Here is a 22,599-nt window from a genome sequence, read left to right on the forward strand (position 1 = left end):
TTGAAAACATAGCAACCTTCTGTGCATGGACTACTGCACTTCCAAGTTTAGCCTTTGAAGCAAATGAAGCAGAGGGTTTTCCAAATACTTTTAATAAAATTTGCACAGGTAGAATTTTGTACACACTGAAATCCTACTTAGACCCCGATACTTTGGTAACTGATGGTTTGCTCCATTAATCATTGCTACCGTAAAAGGAAAAACTGGTGACACAAAAATATGCTAAAATATTTTACTCGAGCAAATAACTTAATAATATAGACACAAAAGAAGCCTACATTCTAAAGAAACACTGAAAAAAAGATCCAGTCATCTTTTTATACTCGACTGTAGGCAATCAAGGATGAAGTTCAAGTTTTCTCCAGTTGGTTACATTCAATCAGCTTTTCCATTCTAGCTACACTTAAACCAAGACAAATTGCCAAGGCTAATTATCACTATTTTCCAAACATTGCATCACATGGTAATGTGAGATGCTATCAACAGCATGCACACACTAATATAATTTAAGATTAATTCTGTTCCATAATTTATTGTCTTTTCCATATTTTCTCATGTGCATGATGTGGTGTGGGGTTTTTTTGCAGGGACAAGGAACTACATTCAAAATATGCCTAATACAGTACTGAAGTTTTTAAAGCTGGCATCCAAGTCTAGTTTAGTCTTTGAATATAATAATAGTTTATTATTAGAAAGCACTTCATAGATTTATTATTTTACTGACTACAGCACAATTTTTATTTTTATTTTTTAAAAAACACTACAGAAAACTGCTCTGTTCTGTACTTATAGCATGCACTGAAGTCTTTTACATTTTTAACTTTTCCTGCCTCCCTATTAAGAGAAGGGAATGGCCCTCCTCTTACCTTTGCTTCGTTTCCTTCTGGGGCTCTTTGGCAGCTTTCGACTCAGTCTCCTTGAAAAAGAACAAGTGAATATTTTGTCTGGCGTCTGGGAGTTTCACTAGCGTGCTCCTTTCTTTCTTTAATGCTTTTTCTTACAAAAAGTACCCGTATTTTTTCACGTTGAATACGAAAAAAATCTCACACGGCCAAGAAAGTCAGTTGTTGGTTTTTTTTTTTAATATTTATGCCCGTTCCAATAAAAAAACCACCAAAAATAACCTGCCACAAAGGAGGAGGGAGGGGGTTGGGGAAACCAGACAAGAAATCAACAGTATCCAAGTAGAAGAGCTAAAAGCTCCAGTTTGATTCCAGCCCAGAGAAGTGCAGCAGATGCAGGTCCTTTTTTAAAAGATCTTTTTTATTTCCAGTGAAGCAGAACTAGCAGTTATGAGTCCCAGCTAGAGTTTTGCACACGGAATTTTGTTCTAAAATTAAATGTACGTGGTTGCAGCAAAAATGAACAGTTGGGATGTGCGAGAGTGAAAAATGTTATGCTTTCTAATTGATCAGAACACAGCTTTTAAAAATATGTGTTTGGGAGGTTCTCAGTTTATATGGATGAGCATCTGAATATTTTGTTTTCAAAAGTGCAAATTAAAATGGAGAAAATTGTACCCATCCAGAAGTGTATAGGGGAATAGCTTAGGAAAAACAAAAAGGAGCCACGGGGGATCCAGAAGAGTCTCACATCCAAAGAAGAAGTACCCAGTTCGGTCTCTCTAAAAAGGGAGGAGAGACGTGGAACATAAGCAGGAAAAGGATCTAGCAGTCTCTTTCAGGCAGATCCAAGGGGGAGAGCAATCCAGGCAGTGTCTCAGAAGGCAAGGATCCACAGATGCCAGGGAAATCCACCAGCTGTGCCTTTCATATGTGGATCCAAGGAAGGGAGGTCCAGCAGTCTCTCTGATAGACAGGGATCCTAAAAGGATCCAGGAGATAAGCTTCTTGGTGACGAGGGGGTCCACTAGTCTCTCTCATGAGGATCCACCCAGCTATGCCAAACATAGATGGATCCAGAAAAGAAGGCGAAATCCAGTCTCTTTCTTTCTCACAGGGTCAGGATCCACGGATCCCAGGGCGATCCAGCCGTTGAGTTTCTCATAAGGAGGTCCGTCAGGCTTTCTCCCAGTGGGATCCACCCAATCAGTAGCAGGATCCAGCAGGCTGGCTCGCTCGCTCTCCTTCCCCTCCACAGGGACTCAAGAGAGAGAGAGGTTCTCGGGGGGGGGGAGATACGGGGGATTTGTGGAGGCAGCAGGAGCGGCTCCTCGGACCGAGCTTTCGCTCGGAGGGGAAGGGGGTTGGGCCGCTGGCGGGACAGGCGATGCCGCCGAGCTCAGTGATGCTGCCGGGCCGGCCCCCCGCTCCTCCTCGCAGCAGTAGCAGCAGCCGCCTGCACCACCACCGCCGCCGCCTCTGTCCTCCGCTTCAGGAGCAGAGCTGCTGCCACCGCAGCCATTTTGTTACTAACTGACAAGAGCCCCGCCAGGCAGGCAGCGCGAGACCACAACGGAGCGCGAGGGGGGAGGAGGGGGCAGGGAGACGCGAGAATTACTCCCTCCTCCCCTCCCCAACCTCAAACAGGAAGTCTCGTACGCCGCTCAAGTCACGTGGTGGTTGGGGAACAGCAGGCATAAAAGAAAGCTCTGAGACATGCAAATGAGGCGGGGAGGAGAGCCAATGGCGTGACGGCAGGAGTCCCGCAGCTCCGCCTTTCCCTCGCTCTCATCTCGCCCGCCTGAGAGCCGGAGCTGATGCGCGGCACACACACACACACACACACACACCGCCTGCCTGCCTTTCTCCTCCGTCCATCTTGTGTGTTACCTAATCTGCACGGAGGGAGCTATCAGATACGGTCCGTCCGCGTTGCAGGTGAAAAAGGGGAAAAAAAGCACAGGCTCGGAATGAAAATGATGGGGAATTTTGCCGTGGTAATTTTGCACGGGAAAACATAGCACTGGGGTTTCTATCTACCTATATGCATAATACTCGGCTAGCCTGCGCTTGAATTGCATCTGCTTCAGTATATTGCTGTTGTTATTTTTAGCTCTGCAGAAACCTGGCGCTGCTGTTTTGAAAGATTTTGGGGGGGGGGCGGGGAGTACAAGTCTGAATGAAAACGAATGAATTTGCTTAGTTTTTACACAAAATCCCGCCCCCTCCCGAGCATCAAATTAAAGCTTACATTGGTGCGTACAGACTGCCCTGCAAAAGTCAGACATCTGGGCAATGCCACAGGACATATGTCGCCTGTGTTTTTTTATGGAATTCCAACAGATCCTATCTGTACCCACCAACTGCATCATCATCTTCATAAAAAAGGACGTTAAAGCATCCCTCACAAATGTACATATTTTTAAATTGCCACACAAGAGATCACATCTGTGCCCATGAACTGCAGCATAACATGGCATGTGCACTTGACAGCTTTGCTGTGTGCAAAAACAGATCAATAATATTGCACTATGGCAGCAGTAATGTTCATGGTGCAGACTGTGAACATGGAGAGGTTCTGATTTGGTGATAGATTTGGCAGGAACCTGAATAAAAAAATCAAGCAGATTCATAGGAAACTGCCTTCGATCCATATTTTTGTACTATGGTGGCACTGTGAAGGCTTCTGTGCCATGGCAGCACCACAAAACAATGGCCATAGAGACAGATGTGATCTGTGATATGGCGGATTTGGGGGGGGGGCTGTGTTAAAAAACAATACCCATGCAAATTCAAAACCCAGAGCTATTGATGCAAAACAAACCAGCCCACAGTACACTTAGCTGAAGTTTCCAGACATGCAGACAAGCTTTTGTGAAGTCAAAATAAAATATATGGGGCGGGGGAGATAATGACAGCATGCTCCCCAACATTCTGTTATTCTGCCTGACAGCCAACCAATTGCTTTGGCTGTTTTTTTCATAGTCTGCTGTTTACAAGAGTTCCTATCCCTTACAGTTTAGTGGCTAGTTAAATGTCCCGTCGCACCCCAATAGAAAGATCAGGGTCACAACCTGACACCAGACAAATCTAATTTCAAAACCTACTGTTGCTGAGAAAGGAAACTAACTCCCATCTGAGATCCCCAGAGGGCTGCAAGAACAGCTAGTAAAACAAAAACAAACTGAGCTTGCCAATGCAGGATGTGCCAGTGCCAGACAGGCTGTGCATGTGTGTGCGCGCACATCCCCGCACACCAATACATCACTCTGAATTGCTTGGCATGTTTAGTAACCGTTGTAAGGAAGGGAGGGAAATGCACCTGCAATGGAATGCACCCTATGCTATGGATTCTGTATGAGCCCGGCAAGCATGTAAGGAGAATTCTGTTGGAAATTTATTAGATCCAGTGTGTAAATCTAGCCTTGTGGAAGTGCATCAGATCATGCTGTGTCTCCCTGTCGAATGCATGGATTTCTCAAGTTTCATCCATAGGTTCAAACTCCTAGCTGCTTTTGCATCAAGAACCTAAACTTGTTAAGTGGGATGCAAATTACTGCCAGAAACCCTAGATCATGCCCTTTTGCTTCATATTAATGAATAAGCAACAAAGTCTCAATGACATAAATTTGGTTCCCTTCCTCACTTAACCCATAAGTATGAACAAACAATCTTTTAAACACACAAGCGGTACACATAAAAATGGACATGATGGTGACTACAAAGTTGCAAGGGCAAAAAAGAAAAATCTGCATTAATGAGTGTCCAGCTTTAAACAATAAAATCAGTATAAAATGGGCTAAAACAGTTGCTTGTTGCCTGCATCACTCCACCCCCAGGCTTCTGTTGGGCTTCATTTCTCAAAAACATTCTCAGATCTCGCAGAAAGCTGCCAACAATGCAGCATCTGTGAAGGACCAAGTTGACTGAAAAGGATCTCACAAAGGATTGACATGGGAGAACTCATTTGCAGAGATACTCAGCAGGTAAAGAGGCTGAGAGCTCCTAAAAGTACCGTAAACTTGGTATATCAGTCAATTAGCCAGGCAAGTTGTCAGTTTGATCATAGTCAAATATTAAGTCATGTGGATGTTGGTGATAAGAGGTAGGGCCTTCTCAGTGGCAGCACCTCATCTGTGGAATTTTTATCTGTGGAAAATATGGCTAGCCTCCACACTAAGTTTTAGGTTGCAGCCAATGACACATCTATTCACCCAAGTTTCAGGTACAAATATAGATTATGGTCTTATTGCTGATACCATGCTTCATGTCTTGCCTGTTATTTAGTTATGTTGTTATAATACTTAGATGGTTTTCATTATTATTGCTCTATTGTATTTTATCATTTTGGGCACCATTCTGTACTCTGTGAGAGGAAGAGCAGTGTATAAATAGAAATGTGGCTGCTTCACTTTTTCTTTGCATCACAGGAATATCTGATAGCAGTGACAGTCCCTCCTACTTCCTCAACACCCCGCCACATATCATTTAGGAGTACACACCCTTTGCCCTGCAACTTTTTCCAGGGAGCTTTCAGCCCTACCTTCCCAATTAAAGTGCACGGCCAAACTTATCCTTCTGGCCAGGCTTTATAACTGAAAGCATTTGTGAATAGAAAACATGGGGTTCAGGAAGAGGAAGCAGACAGCAAATTGCACAAGCAGTTCCCAGTGTAGCAGTGATCATGATTGTCTCCATGTGATCTAGCACTGGAGCAGTGATGTCATATAGAAGATTTGCAGAATTATAACTCTTTGCTACTGTCATAAGAAACAAACACATTGAACTGACTTGCTTACTACTGTGGCAATATTTACTCACCAGCCAATTGCTCAGGTTTGTTTGTTTTACTGGTCCTAAGAGCATACAAAGAGCCTTGCTGAATTAGATCAAAGGCCCATCTTGTCCAGCATCCTGTTCCCTCAGTAGCCAATCAGATGCCTACGAGAAGCCCACAAGCAAACACCAACTCTACGTCAAAGTAGTGAAGCTAACAGATAGAGGCCAGATGTAGGACGGAGGGAGTGGATTGAAAAACAGGAGCATGATAGAAGTCAGAACCTGAAAGGTAGAAAGGAGGGCTGTGAGAACATTGTGACAGGTCCAAAAAGGAGTTGCTAAGCAAAGGAACTTGGGATGCTCTTAGATCATATGCCTGAGAACCAGGAGAGTAGAGAAGCTATTAAAGAAAGTCGCTAAATGATTTGAAGTAACCAGCCAAATTTTGGATTGCATGTATACAAATAACAGAAAAAGAGCCTTTCCCATGCTGGATAGCACAGTTGGTTAGAGTGTGGTATTGATAAAGCCAAGGTTGCAAGTTCGGTCCCCATATGGGACAGCTGCATATTCCTACATTGCAGGGCATTAAATTAGATGGTCCTCAGGGTCCCTTCCAACTCTACAGTTCTACATTTCTATGAATAGGGGCCTCAGAAACAGGTTTTGTAGTTTCTGTTCAAGAACTCCACAGGTGGGAATTTAACCTCCATGTAAGCAAATCAGGATGAATGCTCAATAAATGCACCATCTTGAGGAGCCTTATGGCTACTCTATGGGAAAGAAATCCCAGTCTTTTTCTTCAGCAAGCAAACCATAATTGGAGTTAAGGTACAAAGGTATACTTTTGCACATTTAATCACTACTTGTCCCTTGTTTAAAGGGACAACAGTCCCTTTTTTCTAGAGGGGTTGCCTGGGTTAATCTGGTATTGCAAAAAGAATAAAAAGTCACATGGCTCCTTAAAAACTAACAAATGATTTATGCATCTGATGAAGTGGGTTGTAGTCCACAAAAGCTTATGCCATAATAAATTTGTTCACCTTTAAGGTACCATAGGACAGGACAATTCTCTTTTTCTTCTCTGCTTTACCGTGTCCTTTCCCCTGTATTTGGAAAGTGAGCCAGTGATGTGAACAGCATAGCTCCTTTCCAACATTCATAAGCAACTATTGCACTGAGGTTTAAGAGAGGAGAGAAAGCCCCCCTTTCTGTGGGTGCCATCAGATCCCTTATTGTAACAATGCTGCTGTTGCTTTAAAGCAAGCAAAGCACCAGGTGGTGTTCTCCCATCTGTTATAATAGCTTTCTGTTCCAGTTCTGGTCTGAATTCTAGTACTGTACCTGAAATCTCTGCTGGTGTTTTAATCCCCTGTTTTAAGGGACATTTGCTCTGGCATGGAGAGAAAGAGATCTCAGATCTTTGTATGGCGAGTATTGAGTACAGCAAGTGATAACCAGTGTAACAGGATGCTAAGGGTGAAGCAAGGGAGAACGCTTCCCCCATCTTCAATACATAATAGCTCTATTTTTAGCTGTTGTGTATCAGACTGACAGTGTCTTTGGTTCACGGGAATGGGAATATAATTAGATCTGTTTTTGCCACTGGAGGGAGACCACATTGCTTCAGAAAGCAATAGAAAGAGAAGCCCAGAACAAAGCAAAACAAATACCAGAGTTTTATATTTAGAACATACTGTTTTCTAGGGCAGGCAGGATTTATATGCATGCGAAGTATTTCAGCAGTGAGATTTAAACTTAACCTTTTGCTTCTCACACAAAATGTACTGGCAATCAAAGATAATAATTTTCCTGGCTCTAGCAACTTTTTTTAAAAAAGCAAACTTGTGCCAACAAGCAGCAGCAGCAGCCATCCTTACACTACAGGTGCTGGGGGCTTTATTTTGTCTGTGGCATAGGTGAATTGCATGGGAAGCATGGAGTAAAAACACACACACCAACAACCGGCAAATAAGAGTTCTACTTGTGAACCAGGCCAACTTTGTAATGTATATAAATATAGGTCAACACCTGCAACGCCTCCCCCCTGCCGCCGCCGCCCTCCAGCAACGTAACCAAACAGCAACAACAGCAGATTGTCTCATTGATACTTTCAGAAAGGATTTTGCTTACGACATAAGCCAAAAGCCTGAAACAAACAGAATGGGCACAGCCATGTGGGCTTCGTTGCTGATGTACAGTACAATCTAATTAACAGGATATAATATGATTACAGTGTCACTAATTAAATAATAAATAAAGCTGCTGTCCGATTAGAATGGCTTGTTTTGCTGTGTTAAAAGAAAACATGCCAAATGAAATTTGCTTCCAGATTGAGGTTTTGTAAAAGATCGTTTTTGGAAAAGCTTTCTAACTAGGTGTTTTTATGCACTGTTTAAAACAGTGCCAAAAATTGTAGCTATATTCTAATTGCATGTAGTTCACCACTTGCAGCTCAGTGACAGAGCATCTGCTTTGCAGGCAGACCTTTCCAGTTTCAATTCTCTTCATCTCCAGGTAGGGCTGAGAGACGCCCCTTTCCGTAACTCTGAAGAGCTTCTGTCAGTCAGTGTATACAATACTGAGTTAGATGAAGCAATGGCCAGACTCTGGATAGGGCAGATTCCTGTGTACCTGTTCTCCAAGTACCAGGGTATCCACAAGACAGCTTCTAGAAACTCATTGGTAGTGCTCCAAAATTCAGATTTATATTTTCACTTGAAAGGATGTGGAGGAGCACCTTGTGATGGAGAGCTCGTATTGAAACTACCTTGGTTGCTTAACCCAGTGCTTTCCACAAAAATGTCAGTTCCCAGCATTCCACTGCTTTCGGTCCACACCAGAGGGCAGACCTTAACAGAATGTTTCTGCACTGCATTTTCTAGCCCCTCCCCTCAGTCATTCATTATTTTTTCTCGTTCTGGGCATACACACAACTATTTCCATATGTGTACACCTTGTAACAAAAGTTGTCACTGGTAGAGCACAAGAGCAAATGTTACCAGCCCCTTATCATGTTTTACTATAGGAAAAAAAAAACTTGTGACTAATCCTTTCTTTTGACGTTGGGTGGGGCGTGGGAGACACATTCATTTCCATTTGTGTGAGGGTTTGGTTTTTTGTTAAGTGTAGCATAGAGCTGTTGTGCAAGACCTCTATATTACTACTATTTTTCAAAAAGTCCTGATGTATATGCTGCAATTACAGTCTCCAAAGAAACCCCTCAGGTGTGTTGAGACTTTGAGAAAATAGCTCCTCTCAACTGCATTCTTGAAATTCCAAGGTGCCTTCTGCCTGCAGCCAAAATGGTGGCAGTAGGCTTGTACAGTATGGGCTGCCAGAAACAATAGCTATATTTTGCTCAGGTGAGAGTAAAATGCAAGCAGGTATGTGACAAGAGGGACCACCCACTGAAACATCACCACACAAATGACAAAATGCATACACACACAAAAACTGCAGTGGTAACTGCAGATGTATACATGGGTCATTTTTACTTAATTGAATACTTGTCTATTACAATGCATCCTACATGGGGCTACCCATGAAGACAGTCTGGAGACTGCAGCTGGAGTAAAAGGCCATAGTGTAGACAATTATATTGTCACCTTGGAAGCACATAACATGGCTCCCGAGGCCATTACATTGGTTGCCTATTTCTCACCAAGCCCAATTCAAGGTGTTAAGTATACAAAACCCTAAATGGCTTGGGGCCCAGCTGCTTTAAAAAGCACCTTTCCCAATTCCATCATGTCCAAGAACTGAGACTGACCAGGAAAGCTTTCTCTCTTCCATGATGAAGTCAAAGGAGACTGGAAAGAACCTGGAACAGAACATTATAGGTGGTGGCACCCTAGAGCTGGAATTTGACAAACATCCTCACCCCCATGAATTCAAACAAGCTGCCACACTATATGGTATTAAATGACAACTGAAAATGTTTTTTTTTCTCAAGCCTTTGGGTTGTGGCAGCAGATGAAAACTATTGTTACCAGGTGGAAAATTTGGCATGTTGCTTTTAGATTTATAATATGTTCTATTTCTAATTTTGTTTCTGCTGTTATTGATAACCTGTCCTTTGACCTGAGGGTGAAACAAGAAATATAAATCCCAATAATAAATAAAATGAAGAAAGTGTGGGCTAACACTTTGATATTAAAGACATCATGTGGAGAGCTTGGAAAACTGGGCATGAGCCGTATCAATGTTGCAATAAACCTCCATCTGGAAGCATTTAAATAAAAGGTTAAAATAACAAATTTCTGAGCCTATTCTAACTATAGCTTTCCAGCCTTGGGGACAGGTCTGTTGAATGCAGACCAACTGAGTGCAGAATTGGCACAGAACCTCATAATGTACCTCAACTTTAATTCTGAATAGGACCAGAATTTCAGGGCAGGGAAGCATGATTCGCAATACTGTACAATCAAGTTATTTGCAAACTGGGAAAATTCACATTTTCAGCCTGTTACGTTTCAACTTCATCAGCAACACGGCTTGATTCCATATGTTTTTACTCAGAAGTTAAGTCTCACTGATTTCAGTGGAGCTTTCCCCTACATCAGTTGGAATAGAACTGAAGCCTAAAACTGAAGCTGAAGTCTAGTTTCTTCTGCTTCCTAGTACAGTTACCTGTATATCTATATAATACAAAAGAATTTGCTAGAGATTTGCTGCTTACCTCCTGGGGTCATTCTGCCATTGCTAGTTCAAATACCAGCAGACTCTTTTTGGCATTTTGCTGCATTTGAGTAACACCTCTGTTGTCGTGTTGAGGTTCCTTGTTGCTCACTTATCTACCTAACTCTGCATGGCTGACTCCTTCCTGTGTTACAAGCCCTCAGGAGAGCCATCTGGAAATGAAACTCCTCTGATGGAAAGCTTTTGTTTCAGCCACCTCAGCTTCCTCTAACTCTCCAAGATGAATCTACTCCCTATCAGATCAGTTTTGCTATCTTTCTCAGTTGCCACTCTGCTCTATAAAGAAGCTCTTAATTCTGCTGGCTCTGTCACCTCTATTGAGTGATGACCACGTAGGTGTCAAGCTTGGCAGGGGAAGCCTATTGTAGGGTCAGTTGTTACTATTAGTGTCATCTACAAGAGCTAATATGTGCCCGCTGTGTGTGTTTAAATGCGTAGAGGCTGTAACAAGCACAGAGTATCACATATGAACAGCCTTACTAGCGGTTCTTTCAGAGCTCTTTATTCAGCATTAATCCTGATCAGATTGCAAAAAAACTTAAGCAGTGATTAGATGGTGCCTGGTCTTTACTGATTTGTTCACAGGGCAGTTAGACAACCACAGGTATTTACATACCACCAACTATCATAGTGGTGTACAGTCATCTGTTAGAGTAACTTGGGTTGCAGTATAGGTTACAGCAACATGGGTAAAAACAATGTAATGACTTTAAAACACGAAAATTATAAAATTGTAAAATACAGAGCAAATGAACAACACTGAATGTCTAGGTCCTATTCAAAGGTCTTGGGTGGGTTCTATCTTTTAAATGTTTAAAACAGTTCTAAATGATGCTTCAGGAGCCACAGGGAACTGTGTCAAGAGCCCATTCATTCAATAGGTGCCTTTGACAGTAGCAGCATTTGAAGTCACCCAGGGGTGTGTGCCTGTCCTGCCAGCTGCAAAGCTGGCAGAAGGCTGTGTGAAGAGCTTCACTATGTCTTTCTTGAGCCTCAGGCTTCTTTGCTGTCTAGTCAGGTCTATTAAAGCCCACTAATACTTTTAAACTAATACTTTTTCTTCTCTGTATTTTGCATGTGCCTGTATCTCACATGCCCACTCTGGGCCCTGAAGGAAATACTTTCCCCAACAGAAACGATGCCCTCCAACAGTGGCAATTTTGGCAGGTGCACCTGGAAAGTGAAACTATATTTCAAGGATGAAAGATAGCTGCGCCTGCTGGGCATTTGGCAAGATGGGAACTGTGTACTTCTGGCAAAGTCATACCTTTGCAAATCTTTATTTGAATATCTATCTAGTCCTAGCCTTCAAAAGCAAAGGATTTGACTTTTTCCAGATTCTGTCAATTCATCCCTGAATTGTCTAGTGGGGGCACAATCAAAATCATTGACCCACATGCACCATGCCCGGAATTTTATGGCAATATAGATCATTAGCGGTCTCTTTCACAGGGATATTACGATAATGAAGGTGAATATTGAGGGAGCCCACACCTTTGATCAGCTCCTTTAATCATAATATACTGTTCTGCGAGAAAGGTATAATAATTCAGTTGCCTTAACGAGAGCAACCAATTAGTCACAATCTCAGATGTAGGAGAATAGTTTTCCACAGAGAATTTTCAGAGGGAAGCCACATATTCAGCATTGTACATTCATTGCCTGGGTTGTGTGGCTTCATGGGTTAAGATGACATAGCGCAACAATATGCGGAATGTGGGCACCAAAGTCATGTGCTCACTATCAGGCTTGAGATAGGTTTTTTTTGTTTTGTTTTTACACCAGCCATCCTCAACCTGTTGCCCTCCAGATGTTCTGGACTATAACTCTCATCAGCCCTAGCCAGCAAGAGAAAAAATTGTAGTCTGGCCATTTTTAAAGTAATAGTTTTGCATCCAATGGGAATCCAGTCCCAGTTTGTGGACATCCAGTAAGTATGATTTGGACACATATTTTTCATACAATAAAAACAGGTGAATGGGTGGGTGGAATTGTAATATAGTTAAACGTCTCATTTTCAGTAATATTGTAGAATTACGGTATTGTAATACACTGCATTCAGTGTTGTGGCCCCAAGCCTGTGGAACTGCCTCACAATTGCAATGAGATAGGTACCCTCCTTGCCAAATGTCAGGTACATGGCAGAGTTTTTTTAATTATTATTCCAGCAGGCATTTTAGGGAAGTGTATGAGTTTATGTTTGGTTTTATGATGTATTTCTACTGTTTTATTATCTGTATGGTTTATTTATGTGCACCACTTAGGAATGCTAGTGATTAAACAGTATATAAATGTCTTAAACACATAAATAAACTACCGGGCCATACTCCATGGCTGCTGGTGGGTCATTGGTTGTGCAGGTCTTAGGTATGCAAAGGATCTTCTCCACTAAGCTGATTCATTCTCATCACAGGAGAGAGAGCATGAGCTTTGGGGTTATGAAAATCTGGACCCATTGGTTATGATTTGGAAACACACGTTCAGCTTTTAAACAACGCCTTCTAAATCACTGTGGATGATTAATGCTACATCATTGTTGCCTGTTGAATCTTGGCTTCTCTTTTTCTCTTATGTTCCCTTGTACCTAATTACTCTCATAATTTGCAAAGCCTCTCAGCACACCTCTCTGAGTGGAGTCTGGGGAATCCCCAGACAGCACCGAGGGAGTGAGCACCCTGTGGGCTGAATGCGGGAGTACAAAAAAAAAATATAAAAAATAAAATTGCTCTGCTCCTGCTCCTTTAACAGGCTGACACACTGAATTACAGGGCAATTCTATATGTGTCTACAAAGATGCCTGTGCCCTACCAAATATACTTGGCTTGTCATCCTCATGCATACCTTTTAAGGGCAAGGACCCGTCTTTGTTTGTAATATGCCAAGCCCCGCTAGATCCTTACAAGCAACATGTCAATATGGTTACCAGCCCTTCCTGTGGGGAAGTGATTAGGCCCGAGGGCTGAATGTCACCCTCAGTCCACATGTTGCCAAGTCCTGCTTTAAGGCCAGGCTTTTTCACCAATAGCACTGGTGTTATGGACTGCACTCCTTGCTGGAAAAGAAAGAGGCCCTGCTTATATTGGTTGAGGACTCAGCTGTTTACATAGGCATTCCCTTGACCTATCTACCCAAGTCTCCTATTTGAATTGTTGTGTTGTTTTGATGGAATTGCTTTTATTGTGTTTTTAAATCACATTTAGGGTGGGATTCAACTAGCAAGTTCTGATAAAGCCAGCACAAGGGTCCGTGCTGGTGCAACAGGGCTTCCCTGTCTCCTCCCTCCACATGCCCCCATGATCCCCCCCCAAAAAAAACAGGCTCATGGGGAGATCAGGAGAACCCTTGGAACTGTGTGTGAGAGGCGGAGAGGGGAAACTTTTTGTTTGGCAAGAGGAAAAACTTGCACTAACAGAGGGGTTGCCATAGTGCTTTGTTGAATTTCCCTTCTATATCTTAGCATTGTCTTTGAGTTGTTTTATTATGTCTTTTGATTATGGATGCTTATATTTTAAAGTTCAAGTCGTTGGTTTTATACTTGTAAACCACTTGGAAGCCCAATTTGGCATTAAGCAGTCTATAAAGGTAAAGGTAAAGGGACCCTTGACTCGCGGATGACTCTGGGGTTGCGGTGCTCATCTCGCTTTACTGGCCAAGGGAGCCGGTGTACAGCTTCCGGGTCATGTGGCCAGCATGACTAAGCCACTTCTGGTGAACCAGAGCAGCACACGGAAATGCTGTTTACCTTCCCGCCGGAGTGGTACCTATTTATTTACTTGCACTTTGACGTGCTAGGTTGGCAGGAGCAGGGACCGAGCAACGGAAGCTCACTCCGTCATGGGGATTCGAACTGCCAACCTTCTGATCAGCAAGCCCTAGGCTTTGTGGTTTAGACTACAGTGTCACCCACGTCCTTAAGCAGTCTATAAATTAATGCAAAAGAATAATAATTTAAGGGATGCCCATTATGTTGTGGGACTATAAGGGGCAAATCCCTGAAGGAACATGCCATAAAATATAATGGTGCTGGTAAAATGCTTAGTAACATTTGCTAGATTGTAATGTTTGAGGAAAGGTTGACTTTGTGCCACTCTCTTATCATGTGCTGCCTTGTTAAAATATGCTTAGTAATGATGGTTTCTGACTGTGCCCTGCAGTGATGCTTTGAGACTACTACACATGGCTCTTCATGGCATGTACCAGGTTGCAATCATTTCAATAGAGTAACTACATCCCCTAGACCAGGAAGCAGGATACAGGCAGGTGGTGGGTGTGGGAGAGACAAAAGTAAACCAGGATGTGTGTGTGTGTCCTGAGTTGCTTGTCAACTGACCAAATCCCTCAGACAGGTGTGAGCTCAGACAGGTTACATGATCCAGCCTTGCTGTAAAATGCCTGACGGCTGATATCTCCTGGGGTACGGATGTTGCAAATGAACATATTTGTTTCTGCTTTAGGGATTTTGCTGTGCATAATAATGCATCTCTCGTAATGAGAACTACAGGAGTTTTATACATTTAAATTTGTCCAATTAATTATCCAGGAATGTTTTTAATAGGCTTTATCGCTGTAATTTCATTCTGAAGCAAATATTTCTTATTGGATCAAGGTTTGATTTCCCCCACACCCTTACCATTTCTAGCATGGTGTTGCAACATTTCCTCATATCAAAGGGGGGGGGAATGGGTTATGGTTTGTTTGGATTTCTTTAAAATACAGAGCTATATTTTTTAAAAGACAGGTAGTAAGTATACCACCACCTGCAAATAAGCAAATGATAGTATTTGAAAATAGCATTGCTTTGAAAATTGTATGGCAAGCAGCCAGGGTATGTAATGGTAAGTAGGGCTGCATACAACCATACATTAGAAGCACTCCCCTCCCCCCAAATAAAGAATCTTGGGAACAGTAGTATGTTAAGGGAGCTGGGAATTGTAGCTCTGTAAGGGAGTCATTGCAAATCATTTTGCTAGTGCACCAGGTTAGTTGAATCTAGCCCCTAAGAAATAATAGTAATATGCAGTGCTGTCCTCCAACAGAGGTGAATGGCCCCACAGCCTAGGAAAGAAACAGCCAGGGGGCTTCTATCATCTGTTACCTGAGGTGGTCCCCTCACTTTTCCTAATGATAGGACTGGCCCTGCCCATGATTTACATTTCGTCCATGAATTTGTCTCATTGCCTTGTAAAGCCATTGAAGCCAGTGGTCATTGCCATAGGTAGCAGCCATGAATACACAGATTCGTTGTCCATTGGCTGCATTCATACAGTTGCATTAGCCCAAGCTTTTGTCTTTGCTACCCAAAGCTTACATTGTGAGTAAAGTAAAGGTAAAGGACCCCTGACAGTTAAGTCCAGTCGCGAATGACTCTGGAGTTGTGGTGCTCAGCTTGTTTTACTGGCCGAGGGAGCTGACATTTTTCCGGGTCATGTGGCCAGCATGACTAAGCCGCTTCTGGCGAAACCAGAGCAGCACACGGAAACACTGTTTACCTTCCTGCCAGAGCGGTACCTATTTATCTACTTGCACTTTGACGTGCTTTCGAACTACTAGGTTGGCAGGAGCTGGGACCAAGCAACGGGAGCGCACCCCGTTGCGGGGATTCGAACCGCCGACCTTCCAGTCGGCAAGCCCTAGGGTCAGTGGTTTAGACCACAGCGCCACCCGCTTCCCACATTGTGAGTAAGGTAAAGGGACCCCTGACCATTAGGTCCAGTCGTGACAGACTCTGGGGTTGCGGCGCTCATCTCGCATTATTGGCCGAGGGAGCCTGCGTACAGCTTCCAGATCATATGGCCAGCATGACAAAGCCACTTCTGGCGAACCAGAGCAGCACACGGAAACACCGTTCACCTTCCCGCTGTAGCAGTACCTATTTATCTACTTGCACTTTGATGTGCTTTCGAACTGCTAGGTTTGCAGGAGCAGGGACCGAGCAACGGGAGCTCACCCCGTCGTGGGGATTCGAACCACCGACCTTCTGATCAGCAAGCCTTAGGGTCTGTGGTTTAACCCACAGCGCCACCCATGTCCCCACATTGTGAGTAGAAAGTTCAAATATTTACGTCTCTGAGATCACATCTATTAATTACTAGATGCAGTTACTGAGTGCACCATTTGTTATCATTTTTATTAATTTTTGCATATATTTTCTATACACCACATAACATTTTTCCTTATCTTATACATTATTTTGGCTATAAGCCTTGGACTTCCATCAACCACATCTAAAGATTTTCAGTCTTCCTCACTTATCTTGCATTTCATTATTTTCACTATTACTTTTAATAGTCCATAACCAATAGTCCTTTTCATAATTTTTCCGTACAATATTTCATATAGTCCTTACAAAATTTCTTGCAGTCCCATAAGCGTAATCTGTTGATTACAATTGATTTTCAAATAGTTCACATATTTACTCCAATCTTCGGTTCTGAATTCTTCCTGTCATCTTATCCAATTCTGCATAGTCCATTAGTTTGGTTTGCCATTCCTCTTTTGTCGGTAATTCTTCTTGCTTCCATTTCTGTGCCAATAATATTCTAGCTGCCGTTATCGCATATAAGAACAGTTTCTTATCTTGTCTATATCCTTGCCAACAATACCAAGTAAAAATGCTTCTGGTTTTTTTTTTAAATAAATGTCTATTTCAACATCTTTTTTAACTCATTATATATCATTTCCCAGAAGTTTTTTACTTTCTTACATTCCTACCACATGTGATAAAAAGTCCCTCCCCCCCCTTACATTTCCAACATTTATTACTTATTTTCCATGTTTTTGCTAATTTCACTGGTGTAATATACCATCTGTACATCATTTTCATTACATTTTCTCTCAAGGCATTGCATGCTGTAAATTTTATTCCTTCTTTCCACAATTTTCCCCAGTCTTTTAGCCGTATATTGTACCCAAAGTCTTTGGCCCAATATATCATAACCGACTTTACCTCTTCAGCACCATTTGCTATCATTACACACACACAGAGACACACACAGGACCTTATGAAAACAAACTCTTTTCTATCCCTACGGAGGTTTGGACAGTACCATTATGTGCTAAGGACAGTGGACAGTTCTATGCAGTTTTTTCCAACAGAAAATGATGGGACTTTCCCATTCTGCCTAGCTTCCTGGATCCCCAGGCCATTTCTACTTCTTCCCTCATTGCCTCAAAATAGCTGACACACTCCAATACAATGTTCCTTTTCCTTCTACCACAGAACATCTGCACAATCATTCCCTCCCCCAGCCTGGCAAACATACATCCAGAAGGAACAATGAGCAAATTTGACAAAAAGCCATATTCCAAACACACACCAAGCACAAAGCTACACAAAGAGAAGTTAGTATTGAAATCAAGTTAATGCTTTAACTTGATTTCAACCCACTGAAAACCCAATGGGTTTTTTGATTGCAAAGCTAGAAAGCTTGGGAGCAGAACACAACACACATGCAGGACATAGCAGCTTGGTGGCAGTGCAAAAAGTAATGCTGGCTCCCAAAGCATGTTAAACAGTTTGGTTACAATTTGGAGGGGAAGGGATTGTATGCATCCAAAGTACTTTAATTCTACACCCAAAATGCAATGGCTGCCACTCCCAGTGGCCAAACCTGGCTTGCTTATGCACCATGTATGAAATGGTCCTACTACATCATAAGCCTCCTGTGTGATCTGAGTGACCCAAGGGTTTCCTATTCATATGTCCCACTCATCCTTCAGAATATTTTACTTCTAAAGAAAGAATGAACTGTGTTAAAACTGATGTCTTGAAATGCTAATGACGAGATCTGAGCAAAAGCCAAAAAATATCAAGCAGTGATAAGTAAATGCAAAACCCCAGAGGTTGGAGGACTCACTTTACTCATTTGTTTTCCCCCACCCCCAGACATGTGTGTGTGTGTGTGTGTGTGTGTGTGTGTGTGTGTGTGTGTGTGTGTGTGTGTGCAATGTTTGTTTTGTATTCTCTGAAGTGGCTAATCTACGCACGTGCAATGAAAAGGTGGCTTATTAGGCTAATTGCTGATTAAGAAGAAAAAATACCATGAGCAAATATTGCAATGCAGATGCAGAAGGCTGGGGCGGGGGACAACAAATACAGATCTCAATTCTCCCCCTGTGAAGTTTTCCCACCAGTAATCAGGCAGTTCAAAGAGACGTCCAGCTAATCCAGTTCTTTAGGCAGCCTGAACTGATGCTGTTCATTAGTGGCCTCATAATTCTACCTTGCAGATCTGGCTTAATGGGAAGGTGACTGAGGAGGCTGCCAAGGGACTAGCTAATGTTTGTTCTAAACCCTTAGAAGAGACCTCTCTCTCTGGCTACATTCCCCATAGAAGGAGCCCTGAAGGTGCCCTACTGCACACAGCTGCAAAGGTGCCAGGCTTTCTCAGAGGGCAAGAAGGGTGTCCCGCAGGTTTCGTCCCTGAGACTGATGGAATCCAAGGCGGCAAAAATAATTGCATGCAGAGTTTTCTTTTTCCTGTTCCTAATGCAAGCAAGGAGAGTCCCCCGAGCTCATTAAAACAGATGGAAGTTTTAAAACCGGTATTACTTCAAAAAAATTAATTTACAGCTGTAGGGCTCAGTGGCCCAGAGAACATTAAAGTGATAAATCCAGAAAGGTGATGTGATTAGAAAAGCGCATTTCTTGGGCTGCCACATGGAATGCCAAGCTAGGAAGGAGCTGGGAGTCCCCTTACAAGTTCTGCCTTCACCTCCCTGTTTCTGGGTCGGCCCCTGATCTTGCAGGGATAACAGAAGCTGATGAAAATCCATCCCAAAGTGAATGGGTGTGCAAGGCATGTGCACAGTATAACATTCATTCAGCCAGTCTCCTCCTTATTCACCTTCCCTGCTCCTTTTCAGTGCAAATTCCCCTTCCCCTGCAGATGAGCACTGGGCAGGGTACTTGATCAGCCTTTTAAAAATTACTGGCTTGGGCAAATAATTATAAAATATGATACACTTAATTTCCCCCACCCCTGTGTTGCAATTTTTTCTTCTTCCTTTCTAGAAGTGCTGGGGCACATGTAGATTTAAAAAAAATGGGATGAGATGAAATGAAACGATGCAGCATTCATTCTGTCTGTATGTTGAAATTTGACCCCCCCCTCCTCTGTTACCCCCATCCTGCTCTCCGTATTGCCAGCCATGCCGATGTCTCTCAGAGACATTGAATAGGTCCTTTTAAGTCAGCCCAGAAATAATACGCTGGTATCTGCTGTGCAGAATTTCCTATCGGGAAATGGAAGGCGGCCTGGCACCTCTTTCGTTCCCGCGCCTGCACGTTCATTACATTATAACCTGTTCCTTCTTCCTTTCTCTTAACCAGGGAATTAACTCCAATAGTAAATTAACTTTACTCCTCTGCTGGTTAGCTCTCAGAATGAGTGTGAATCACATTCTTTCCTTTGCTCCTATTAATGGAGGCCCATCCCTCATTCAGCAGGCAGCCTGCAAGGAACCACAGGGCTGCAGGCTGCTTATTCACTGCACCAGCAGGCTAAACAAAGAGCTCATTCACTCCTGCTCTCTTTCTGCCAGCTTTCCTTTGAGCCTGCCTTACATTTCACCCTCCCCACGCTCTCTTTCCCAAACAGCGTTCGCTAATTTCATTGACAATATTCATAACATTGGGTTGTGGTGGTAGGGGGATCTCTCCTCCCATTCAGAGAAGATCTCTTGGGTTCTCGTTCTTTCTTTACCAGGCTCTCCCTCTCCTTCTATTTAAGTCTATCAGCATTTGCAGCTTTGATAGCTAGCAAAGAGCTATAATATGAAAATGAATGGATGAGCTGTGTGGCTGTGGCTGTGGCTTCCGCCTGTGGCTAGAGACATAGAGACACACAGTTATGTGGGGGCTTAATGCATGCTGAGGGGTCACAATTAGTAACTTTGAAATGATAGCACATCATATAATCAAATGGCATTAAAAAATAAATGGCGGGTATAAAACACACCGAGGCTTGTTTTGCTTTTATAGATGGCTGCAATCCACAAACCAGTTAACTTTGAAATAATCCCATAGATTTACAAACCTGTGGAACAAGTGGTTTACAGATGGCGGCCTGTGATAAATCTGTTTGGTGCCCATTTGCTGCAAAACAAAGATACCCACGGCACCTATCAGAGCCCCTCCTCCACTTTTTAAACGGTGGCATCAGCTGTTGTTCCTACCTGCCAATCCTCCCCACCCCATTTTGAAGATTGTTAAAATGTGTGAAGGTGGAAGTTTCTCACATTTGTGTGGTTTGTCTCACTTCCAAGCAGCGTCATATGGATTCAAACAGGGTTAGCTTCTCCCAAAGAATCATGGGAACTGTAGTTTGTTAAGAGTGCTTAGGGTAGACAGGAGACCGCTATTTCCCTCACAGAGCTACAATTCCCATAGTTCCCTGGGGAAAGGGATTGCTTGTTAAACCACCGAGCTGTTAGACGTGTTTCCTTTAAAAGTGTTTTGCATCTTAGAGCAGGCAGTTCATTTGAGCGGAGGAGCCACTTGTTAGAATCACGTGGATTGACAACTTTGCTCCTCAACCTAACTTTTATTAGTTTGCAGCTTTTATATATCCACCCTTCTTCTGCAAATGGAAAACTTATCAGTTTGGAGCTACAGGTTTGGTTTTGAATTTAGAAATTTGTAAATAGTTATCCCATTTTAGAAAATTAAATTGTTCATATTGCTAATCTGGTATGTTTGGAGTTAACAACCCTTTTTGGTCGTACTTGGATGCACAGGAGCACGGGGAAAGAATTTCAGCAGTTATTTTAATCCTACTATTGGCTGCAGCCTCATGTTGTATGCTCTAATATTATTCAATGGGTGATTTTGGGGATATATGATAATGATATTTCCCTGCAAGGAAGAAAAATCTAGAAAGGAAAATTGGGGAAATAAGAGGCTTATTGCTGCCATCCACACATATTCTCCAGTTGGTGTCTGAAGAAGTAGAAAAGGAGGTATAGTACTGGGGATCTAGATAATTGTTTTCTTGTATACCTAAGTTATATATCCTGGTGAATTGGATGGTTGTATACATCCTTTGCTTGTAATTACTCTGTGGTCTCAGCTTGTATCATTTTTGTATGTGTTTATATCAATATCACTTTTAATTGTGGCTTGGTCTCTTTGTTACCTTTAATTGAGGACCCCATTCTTCTCTGTTTTTTAATCCCACAAGTAGGACATGAACATAATGACACCCTTTCTACTTATGATGGCCAGCAGCTGGTACTCATAGGCATACTGCCTCTGATACACAAGTAGTATATAACCAATCTTGACTAGCCATCGATAGCTACCAAGGAATCATTTAGATAGCATTATAACATTGTGATATAGTCTGGATTTGTCACTCTGTTTACATGGGCCTCTTTAGCAGAAGAACATAAGACGAGTCCTGCTGGATGAGGCCAATGGCCCATCTAGTCCAGCATCCAGTTCTCACAGTGGCCAACCAGATACCTATGGAAACTAGGACCTGAATGAAAGGAACATTCTTCCCATTTGAGATTTCCACCAGCTGACCTTCAGAGGCATGCTGACACAGTCTCTGACTGTGGAGGCAGAGCATGAATTACTTGCCCCAATTTGGGGCAAGGTGTGTGGCAGGGGGGATGGGGAGTCAGAGTGATGATGATATATCCTTACGCTGCAATCCACACTTATCTAGAAGGAAGCTCTACTGAGCATAATGGGATTTACTTTCTGGGATAGAATTGTTGTTGTTTAGTCATGTCCGAAGGGTTCAAAAGAGAGAAGGGAGCATAAGCATCTGAAGTGCCATCTTGATTCTTTCAGGATGTTGTTGTTGTTTAGTTGTTTAGTTGTGTCCGACTCTTCGTGACCCCATGGACCATAGCACGCCAGGCACTCCTGTCTTCCAGTGCCTCCCGCAGTTTGGTCAAACTCATGTTGGTAGCTTCGAGAACACTGTCCAACCATCTCATCCTCTGTCGTCCCCGTCTCCTTGTGCCCTCCATCTTTCCCAACACCAGGGTCTTTTCCAGGGAGTCTTCTCTTCTCATGAGGTGGCCAAAGTATTGGAGCCTCAGCTTCAGGATCTGTCCTTCCAGTGAGCACTCGGGGTTGATTTCCTTCAGAATGGATAGGTTTGATATTCTTGCAGTCCATGGGACTCTCAAGAGTCTCCTCCAGCACCATAATTCAAAAGCATCAATTCTTCGGCGATCAGCCTTCTTTATGAATAGGGCTTCCCAGCCTTCTAGAATAGGGCTGTGCATTACATAATTAGGAATGCTTATGACAATGCACCTC

General features: G+C 42.8%; 1 protein-coding gene and 1 long non-coding RNA gene across 12 annotated transcripts in view; one reads left to right on the forward strand and one right to left on the reverse strand.

Annotated features, from left to right (window-relative positions):
• The window catches only part of TNRC6C (trinucleotide repeat containing adaptor 6C), a 416,076-nt gene that overhangs the window by 111,532 nt on the left and 281,945 nt on the right, over positions 1–22,599 (reverse strand). For 2 of the 11 annotated variants that reach the window (XM_035104574.3, XM_035104572.3), the window contains exon 1: positions 867–2,398. The exons of 8 other annotated variants lie outside the window; for them this stretch is intronic. The gene's annotated coding sequence lies outside the window, so the exon portion shown is untranslated. Of the gene's footprint in view, positions 1–866; positions 2,399–22,599 lie in introns of those variants that run through there. One more of the 11 variants, XM_088661610.1, reaches the window with a different exon arrangement.
• The window catches only part of LOC118079881 (uncharacterized), a 38,836-nt gene continuing 18,406 nt past the window's right edge, over positions 2,170–22,599 (forward strand). Inside the window, exon 1 of the long non-coding RNA XR_015948047.1 lies at positions 2,170–2,780. This is a non-coding gene — a long non-coding RNA (uncharacterized LOC118079881). The remainder of the gene's footprint in view (positions 2,781–22,599) is intronic.

This window comes from Zootoca vivipara, chromosome 2, assembly GCF_965207765.1.
Source record: "Zootoca vivipara chromosome 2, rZooViv2.hap1.1, whole genome shotgun sequence".
Classification (NCBI taxonomy): Eukaryota; Metazoa; Chordata; class Lepidosauria; order Squamata; family Lacertidae; genus Zootoca; species Zootoca vivipara.